Below are 10,579 nucleotides of genomic sequence, written 5' to 3' on the forward strand. Positions count from 1 at the left end.
TCACCTTGTAAATCTCAGTCAGGCAGATATAAAATAGTTATGGAGTTTTCGAACATAAATAATAAATAGATAGAAAATAAGGATAGAAACACTTATGTATATCATTGGTGAGAATTTCAGATAAGTGTATAGAGATGCTTTCGTTCCTCTGAACCTCTGCTTTCCTGCTGTCTTCATCAAATCAGTCTTACTCCTTTCCATGGATGGCTTTATGTAAGGACATCACCGTTGTCAATGGCTACTTTTAATCCTCTCTGGAAAATGGTCCGATGCGCTGTCACTGCATGGCTAATCGTCTGGACGCATCACCCTTGTCAATGGCTGCATCCTATCCTCTTGTGAAAATGGTCCAAATGCTCTGTCATAGCACGGCTAATCATCTGAGGTTCTCGATCATACTGGAATAGGATTCACCCTCCTTTTGTGTCTGTCACTACGCCCAGCACTCGCGAGTTTGAAGTTCGTCACAGTCTTTCAATCCCAGAGTCCTACTCAGAATACCACAGACAAGGTTTAGACTTTCCGGACTCTCATGAATGCCGCCATCAATCTAGCTTATACCACGAAGATTCTGATTAAGAGATCCAAGAGATACTCATTCAATCTAAGGTGGAACGGAAGTGGTTGTCAGGCACGCGTTCATGGGGGAATGATGATGATTGTCACATTCATCACATTCAGGTTGAAGTACGAGTGAATATCTTAGAAGTGGAATAAGTTGAATTGAATAGAAAAACAGTAGTACTTTGCATTAATCTTTGAGGAACAGCAGAGCTCCACACCTTAATCTATGGAGTGCAGAAACTCTACCGTATGAAAATACATAAGTGATAATGGTTCAGGCATGGCCGAATGGCCAGCCCCCATGAAAGTCTAAGATAGCATAAAACTGATCAAAGATCATCCAAAGATGTCTAATACAATAGTAAAAAGTCCTATTTATACTAAACTAGTTACTAGGGTTTACAGAAGTAAGTAATTGATGCATAAATCCACTTTCGGGGCCCACTTGGTGTGTGCTTGGGCTGAGCTTGAATGTTACGCGTGTAGAGGTCAATCTTGGCGTTGAACGCCAGTTTGTAACGTATTTCTGGCGTTCAACTCTGGCTTGTGACGTGTTTCTGGCGTTTAACTCCAGACAGCAGCGTAGAACTGGCGTTCAACGCCCTTTTATGTCATCTAAACTCGGCCAAAGTATGGACTATTATATATTGCTGGAAAGCCTTGGATGGCTACTTTCCAACGCAATTAGAAGCACGCCATTTTGAGTTCTGTAGCTCCAGAAAATCCACTTTGAGTGCAGGAAGGTCAGAATCCAACAGCATCAGCAGTCCTTCTTCTACCTCTGAATCTGGTTTTTGCTGAAGTCCCTTAATTTCAGCCAGAAAATACCTGAAATCACACAAAAACACACAAACTCATAGTAAAGTCCAGAAATGTGAATTTAACATAAAAACTAATGAAAACATCCCTAAAAGTAGCTAGATCCTACTTAAAATATACTAAAAACAATGCCAAAAAGCGTATAAATTATCCGCTCATCAGTTAACTTCAACGTTAGTGGCACTAACGTGACCACTAACGTTGCCTCTTGATCCATCGCGAGCGTTATTGGCATTTACCTTTGCCAATAACGTTGCCCTTGGCCCCTTCTTCCCTACGTTAGAGTCCACGTTAGTGTAGCTAACGTGACTCTTAACGTGGGTATGCCTCAACTTCGAGAGCGTTAGTGACACTTACATTTGTCACTAACGCTCCAAACACCCTTCTTCCCACGTTAGAGTTGATGTTACTTAGGTTAACGTGACTTCTAACGTGGTAGTGATAGCCATCTCCAACGTTAGTGACAAAGGTGAGTGTCACTAACATTGGCTCATCATTCCTTTCCTCCACGTTAGCTTCCATGTTAATGCAATTAACGTGGCAACTAACGTGGCTAATAGAGGCTTAGTCCAATGTTAGTGACAAAGGTGAGTGTCACTAAAGTTGGCTCTTCATTGCTTCTCCCACGTTAGAGGTCACGTTAATGTAGTTAACGTGACTCTTAACGTGGCTAAGTGTGCCCCTCTCCCCAACGTTAGTGGCATTCACTTTTACCACTAACGTTGGAGCTTTACTTCTCTTCCACGTTAGCTTCCACGTTAACTACGTTAACGTGGATACTAACGTGGGCTATGATGGCTCACGAAAGCGTTATTGGTGTTCACTTTTCTTGTTAACATTGTAAGCTAGCCTCCTTTCCATGTTAATGGTCACATTAGTTGGACTAACGTGGCTATTAACGTGGCATCTTCCTTGCTTTCTTTGTCCTGAAATCAAGCAAATAAAGTGCGTCAAAGCTAGGTTCTAACCCATGAGATCATGCATCATTCAATTTACCATTCAATTCATGCATAATTCTCATGAAATCATATAAAATTCACAATGTTTGCTTGAATCAAGATGTAAATGATTATTTACCCAAAACTTGCTTATTTCCTAAGAAAGTGCATGAAACTACCCTAAAATCATAAAGAAAAGGTCAGCGAAACTGGCCAAAATGCCCTGGCATCAAGAGCTCCCCATAAGTCCAACTTAAGGACAATAAACAAAAGTGCTAGGTGGGAGACACCCCACCATGGTAACATCTTTTCATCTTTCCCTTTTGTACATATTGGTAAAATAAGTCTAATTTCATGTTTTGTTTGATTAGTTGAGTTTAATTGGGAGTCTAGTAGGTTAAATAAGGTTTTCTGATGTTTTGATAGCTGTTTGGAGGTTTGGAATGCTTGGTTTGGTGCAAAAGCATAGAAAAATTTTGAAAAATAGAGCACCACCCACGCGCACGCGCACTCCACGCGTACGCGTGAATCAAGCAATTTCGGCCATCCACGCGGATGCGCCATGTACGCGTACGCGTGGATTGAATTTTTCCACTTCCCATACATTCACCCGAGAGTTATGCCTGAAGTGTGCCAACTTTTTGCCCCAGGACACGCGAACGCATACCTTGCGCGTCCGCGTCGACTCTCTGCTTTGCCATGCACGCGTACGCGCGCTGTACGCGTACGCGTCGCTTCCATTTTCATCAATCCACGCTTACGCGCACATGACGCGCACGCGTGGATTGCCCTGTTTCACTCACCTTCTTTTCTCCTCTTTCCATTTCTTTCCTTCTTCTCTTCTCTTTCCACCCTTCAAACATCATCCAACACTACCAAGCATCATATATCACCAATTCTTTTAGTTAGTTAGTTTGTTTAATTTTTGTTTTCCATTATAAGTGTTGGATTACTAATCTTGTTTACTGTTTACTGCTGCTGCTTATTGATAGGATGTTAGTTTAACATCATTGATGTTAATTGTCATTGTTGGATTCTTTGTTGAGGTTATATTTGGTTACTTGGTTTGGAACTTTTCATGTTTAATGCTTTTGAATACCAAGTACATGTTACATTGCCTTCATGCATCTTAACACTTTGAATTGCATGTTTTGGCCACCATGCATTCATCATCCATTGTTAGGCAATTGTATATTCTCATTGCATTTTTTAGGTGATGCTTGTTTATGGTTTACCCTTATTCACGTCACTTATTTCATACATTGAGATTGTGGAATTGAGAAATTGGATTGAAAGCTTACCTAGTGACATATTTTTGAGCTTTGTAAAGCTTTGTGGGCCATGCTTGCTATGTGATTGATTTCCACTTCTGCATCCTTTTTCCTAAGTTCCATAGCATCCATGTGTTTCACCTCTATGTCACTTAGGTGTTGCAACAACTTCAATATGTGTCATTGTTTGATGTGTGAGCTCTCTAGACCATTTTGTTCATCAAATTTACTTACACATCAATCAATGTCCATGCACTATCCAATTTCACAATTACTTGATTTTTGCTTGAATGCTTCCATGCCTCTTCACTACTTGTGTGGTTGACTTAACCTACAAGTCTTTTAAAGTATCTCAAGCACACTAGAATGAGTGAAGTGTATACTTTCTTTTGTGTAAATGTGACATAGCTTTTTATACTAGCGTGTGTGTGTGTTCTAAGCCACGCGCAATTTTAGAACCCACACACCTATTTTTCATTAATGTCACACTAATTCACCCACTCAATTCTAGTGGTTCTTACCTCATTCCAACAATTCACACTTCCTAGCTTTTGTATGTTTTCATCTTACGGTGTCTATTTTGTTTTTCATGATTGATGCACCATAAGCAAAAATGGAAGCGGGAGAAGAACACGCAGCATCGGTTGACCTACCAACTGAAGGTAGCAACTAGGAAAGTCGCCGAACCCCCTTGTTCATCTTTCGATGCACCAAGAATGGTGCAAACTTTTAAGTGTGGGGAGGTCGTTCGACCGCTCGGCATTTTTGGGTGACAAGTTTCTAATTCCAACATTTTTTCATTTCATTTTTAGGTCTTTTAGATTTTTTTGTTGCATTGCATATGTATATATTAAGCTTAGTCAAAATCATGATATTTGCCAAGGATTTATCTATAGGGCACCGCAATTGAAAAAAAAATTTAGAACTTGCTTGAATTATATACTTTATGGAACATGATTTTTGAGCTAAGAATATAAGCATGTGAGATTTGAGCCTAATTGTGTGGTTACATCATATATAACCACTTACTTTCATTCTTGTGTGCATTATTCTCTTCCTATGAGTGTAATCTTTGATTTGTTTGATTCTTTATGTCCATTATTTTGTGTATACATGCATTTATATGATTGAGGCCATTGTTCAATTAGCTCACTTACCCAAATAGCCAACCTTTTATCTTCTATTATTAACCAATCTTGAGCCTATGCTTAACCCATTTGTTCATAATTGTAGCATATTACAAGCTTAAGTGAAAAACAATAAATGTCCCTTGTTTGGATCTTTGATTAGCTTAGGCTAGTGAGAGTGTTCATCATTTGATTTTGGGAGAGTTGGGAACATTGGGTAGAGATAAAAGTGTGTTTACATTTTTGTTGAAAAATCTTGGGAATTGGGTACAAACTCATGTATTAATCATGTGTAAACCATATGCATTGATGTTCTTGTATATATATTTCAGTTTGAAAAAAAAATTAAATGAAAAAAATATAATAATAAAAAAAAAGAAAAAAAAGAGAAAATAAATAATAGAAATAGAAAAAGAAAGACAAAGAATTGCAATAAAAAGGGGACAAAAATACCCCAAAGCAAGGTTCAATAAAAGTCAATGCATATGGGTGGTGATAAAAAAGAGAATGCATGAGTGTGTGAAAAAGTGAAGAATGGGTAGTTAGGTTTGTTTAGAATTGTATAGATTGTCATAGGTTAGGTGGGAAGTTTAAGTTAATCAAAGATTCAAATCTCAAGTCCACTTGACCATATGCATGCTACCTTGACCCTAACCCCATTACAACCTATGGGAAGTCCTCATGATATTTGTATGCATGCATGAAATAATTTTTGATTGTTAGAGGAAAAACAAATCTTGGAAACATGATTAGGGGAGAATTGAGTGAATCAACCCCATACACTTGAGTGCCTAGAGCGGATACACATCCGGTGAGGGTTCGATGGCTCAATTACATGTTTCCACCCATGATCATCTCTTTTCTTGCAAGTTTGTAAAATCTTTTTAATAATTCAATTCAATTGTGGGTTGAGTGATTGCTATTGCCTTAGTCCTTGTGTTTGTATATGTATTCTTGGAAATTGATATATTTTGACTAAGTGGATGCATTCATGTAGATAGATTGCATATAGATAGGTTGCATGTAGTTAGTTTGCATTGAATAAATGTTGATGTCCCTTTGCTTCTTTCTTGATTTTAGCATGAGGACATGCTTAGTTTAAGTGTGGGGAGATTTGATAAACCCTAATTTTGTGGTTTATCTTGTGCTTAATTTGGGGGATTTTATCACATTTTCTCACATTTATTTAATAAAATAGCATGGTTTTGCAATTCTCCCTTGATTTATGCTTAAATGTGAAAACATGCTTTTTAGGCCCTTAAATTGGTGATTTTAATTCACTTTAATTCCATTCGATGCCTTGATGTGTTTGTTGAGTGATTTCAGGTTCATAAGGCAAGTATTGGATGGAAGAAGTGAGGAGAAAAGTATGCAATTGGGAGAACTCATGAAGAAACAAAGATTAGGAAAGCACCAAAGGACGCGCACGTGCACCAGACGCGCACGCGCAAAAGTGGTTTTGCCTATGGATGCGCACGCGTACATGCCGCGTCCGCGCGGGTTGAGAATTTTCCAGTCGACGCGCACGCGCACACGCCGATACTCTCACGTGGCCCACTTGAAGGCAATTCGCTGGGGGCGATTTCTGAGCTGCCCAGGCCCAAATCCAACTTGTTTCTTAGTGTATTTCATGCAGAATTGAAGTCCAAGCAAAGGGGGGAGCAATTGTTTGAAGTGTTAGCATCATGTAGCTTAGTTTCTAGAGAGAGAAGCTCCCTCTTCTCTCTAGAATTAGGATTAGAATTTCTTAGATCTAGGTTTAATTTATGCTTTGATTTACCTTTCCTTTACAATTTCTTGTTCCTCTACTCTTTCCCTCTCTAATTTTGTATTTCATTCTTGTAATTGCCTACTTTGTTGTTGATGCACTCTTTCTTCTTCTATTTTCTTTTAATGCAATTTATGATTCATGTTCTTTTATTGTTGATTTGCTTTATTGTTGTTTAGTTCCTTGCAATTGAGTAGTGTAGATTTATATTCCTTGCAATTTTACTATGCTTTCCTTTTATGCCTTCCAAGTGTTTGATGAAATGCTTGGTTGGATTTTAGTGTAGAATTTTTGTGCTCTTGGCTTGGGAAGGTAACTTAGGAACTCTTGAGTTACTAATATCCAAGTGATTGATGATTGGGAGCCATTAACACTAGATCTCACCAATTGATTAGGTGTAGAACTAGGACTTATGGACTTGGATTGACATAGCTCACTTGACTTTCCTCTACTATTAGTTAGGGATTAACTTAGTGGGATTGGTCCTTGCTAATTCTCATGTTGTGGTTAGTGATTAGGATAGAGATCCTTGACCACCTAACCTTGCCAAGACCTTTTTGTTAGTTTATTTCCTTTGCCATTTATATTTCTTGTCCATCATATCAAAAACCCCAAAACATAACCTCATAACCAAGAACAAGACACTTTATTGCAGTTCCTAGGGAGAACGACCCGAGGTTCAATACTTCGGTTTATAAATTTAGGGGTTTGTTACTTGTGACAAAACTAAATTTTTGATTGGGAGGATTGTTTGTTGGTGTAGAACTATACTTGCAACGAGAGTTCATTCAATTGAGGAAATTCTATACCGACACAACAATTTTCACAAATCAGTGTTACGAGTGGAGATTACTCTTGCATTGATGAGTTGGTTTGTCTTAATTGTTTTCCCTTACAATGTGTGGTATGCTATGATGTTTGATGATGCTTTAGGGGATGTTACATTGTCGCCCTTCTCTCATCTTTTGTCATAAAAAGGGATGCACACCAAGTGTTTGATGGAGGACCCACATGACTTTTTGGAGTTACATTTGACTTAGCTCTTCTATTTTAGTGTTCTTCCTCATTCACTTGCTTGTTCTTATATACATCAAGCTTAATGCTCTTCTTGCCCCCTCTTTACATGCTCATCCCCTAACTCACCCCTTGTATTGATGTTAAGAGTGTATGCTTCTCATGCTTCTTGTTTGGATGCATATACCACTCATACACCATATGCTAGTGATTAGCCATGATTTTCATTGTTACCTTAGTTACATGTTGCAGCTGTCATGTATTTAAGCCACTTATTCTCTTATGCTTTTCACTTGCATGATTCTTATTTCTTGGTGCTTCTTTAAGCTTAATTTTAACCCTTTCCCTCTTTTCTAGGATGGTTTTCAAGAGAGACAAAGGAAAGTCATCCAAGAAGGCACCTCCCCGGTCCACTAGCAAAGCACAACAAGCACCTAGAGCCAAGCCCCTCCTCAACAAGACAAGGAGTATTGCTAACATTGATGATTCGGAAAAGGACAATATGGCAAGGGATCCGAACAAGTTCCCCAACTGCTATTGTGAACTTGCCTACCCCTTGATCAAATTAAGGAACTATCATGCAGAGCCCCTTCTAGACCCTCCGACTCATGTCATCCCTCTTGTCATGCCCCGCATCGAGCGGCGGCAATGGGAGTTCCTATTGAGGAAGCCACGTGAAGCAAACTTGTCTTGGGTGATAGAATTTTACACCAATTACCACTCCTCATCCCTCACATCGGTATTTGTGCACCGAAGACAAGTTCCCGTCACAGAGGAGGCTATTCAAAATATGCTTAAGACCGGACCGTTAGCGGAGGGGATTGATGCTTATCAAGAGATTTTGTCGGCACGATGCGAATATGAGTTTGATTGGGATGCCATCCTCAAGGTCTTTACTATACCCGAATCATTTTGGATTCGAGGGAGGATGAAGCCGAGGCCCAAGGGCATTGACGCACGTTTTCTCACTAGGGAGGCTCAGGCATGGGCCCAAATTCTAGCCCATTATGTGCTCCCAAGCACCCATGGCTCATCTATCACTGCCGAGTTAGCCTTGTTGGTTTGGTGTGTCCTCACAGAGAGACAGGTTCATATTCCCCATCTCATTCACCAAGCTATGGGCCGCATCCACGCTAAGGGGAACGTACCCTTTCCCGCTCTAGTGACCGACTTAGTTGCCGCAGCCGGTTTTCCCTGAGAGACCAAGGATCGGAGGGCCATGATCCTGATAGACGGCGATGTCGTTCCAAACGGGAGATATCTCTATCCTCCGGCGAACACCGAGGATCCGAACTTAGCCATCCCGATGAGTATTCCCACCACCTCAACCGCACCACCAAAATCATCCATGCAACGCATAGAGGACCTCCACAAGAAGCTTGATCGTTATGAGTGGCGCATCCAACGCCGATACAGTTTTGTCAAGATGCTTCTAAGTTGCTTAGCACCACCTATGGAAGAATCGGATATTTCCACATCCACCGGCACCGATAATGAAGATAGCGATAATGGAGATGATGATGGACACTCGGAAGCCGATCAACCACTGCGTCTCACTCAAGGCACGGAGGACCGTGCCAACTTCTAAGTGTGAAGAGGTCGGTCGGCCGACCGGTCTTCAAAGGTAACACCCGAATAATTTTTGAATTTATTTTGTTAAGTGGGATAGATTGCATTTGACATCCATTGCATGTTAGTTATCTCCTAGTAAGTCCACTTGGTTAGAGTAATGACTTCTTTCCTAGGAAGCTAGAACTTTAGGGCAAACTCACCAATTTTAAAAATTTTTTATGCTATGCTTGTTTGAGGAATGTAATTTGGAACATGGATTTTGAGCAAAGAATACAAGCAAGTGAGTTTTGAGCCTAATTGCGTGGCTACATCTTCTAGCCACTTACTTTCCTTCTTGTGAGCATTGTTCTCTCTCTACGATTGTGATCCTTAATTTGTTTGAGTCTACATGTCCATTTTTATATGTATGAATGCATGTACATGATTGAGGCCATCAGTTCACTTATCCACTTACCCAAATGACCTTACCTTATAACAACCTTTGCAACCAATTTTGAGCCTACGCTTAACCCGCTTATTCTTAATTTTAGCACATCACAAGCCAAAAGCGGAAAACCAATGAATGTCTCTATTTGAATCCTTGAGTAGCTTAGGCTAGTGTGTGTGTGCCATTCAAGTGTGGGAAAACGGGAGGGAGCATCGGTTGAGGTAAAAGCATGTTATTGTTAAAAATATTGGGAAGTGGATACATACTCAGGTGATTGATTAAATATATAGACCTTATGCATTGATATTCTTGTACATAGTTTAAAAAAAAAGGGAGGGAAGAAAAAGAAAAGAGACCCAAAAAAAAAAAAAGAAAAGAAAAGAAAAAAATATAAAAAGAAGAAAAAGAGAAGCAATAAAAGGGAACAATGTGCCCCAAAGTAAGATTCAAAGACAAATCAATGCATATGTGTAGTGCTCAAAAGTGAAAGCAGGAGTATGTGGATGAGTGAAGAGTGGATAGTTAGGTTAGTACATGATTGTATAGGATGTTATATAGGTTAAGATGGGAGCTTAAGTTAATCAAAGGATTCAACCACTAGCCCACTTAGCCAAATATATAACCCTACCTTAACCCTAACCCCACTACAACCTAAGGAAAGACCTCATGATATATGTATGCATGCATAGAACAATTGTTGATTGTTAGAGGAAGAAAAAATTTTGGAAGAGCATTAAGTAGGAGAGGATTGAGTGATCAACCCTATACACCAAGTGAATAGAGTGCAAGCACTTCCGGTGAGGGGTTCGAAGCTCAATTCCTTGCTCCCAGCTCTCGCGAGCGTTCTTCTTGCAAGCTATGCATATTTCACTTTGATGACAAAAATTCGTAGAGTTCATACATTGCCCATCAATTTTCCCTATGTGCTTATATATATGTGTCTTAGGAAGATTGAATTGCTCTTGACCAAGTAGATAGTAGAACACACCCTGGTTGCATTCATGTAGGTAGGTTGCATCGCATGAGTCGCACTCTCTTGTGATCCTTTGGTCTTTTGCTTTCCTTTAGCATGAGAACAT

Source organism: Arachis hypogaea, chromosome 20, assembly GCF_003086295.3.
Source record: "Arachis hypogaea cultivar Tifrunner chromosome 20, arahy.Tifrunner.gnm2.J5K5, whole genome shotgun sequence".
Classification (NCBI taxonomy): domain Eukaryota; kingdom Viridiplantae; phylum Streptophyta; class Magnoliopsida; order Fabales; family Fabaceae; genus Arachis; species Arachis hypogaea.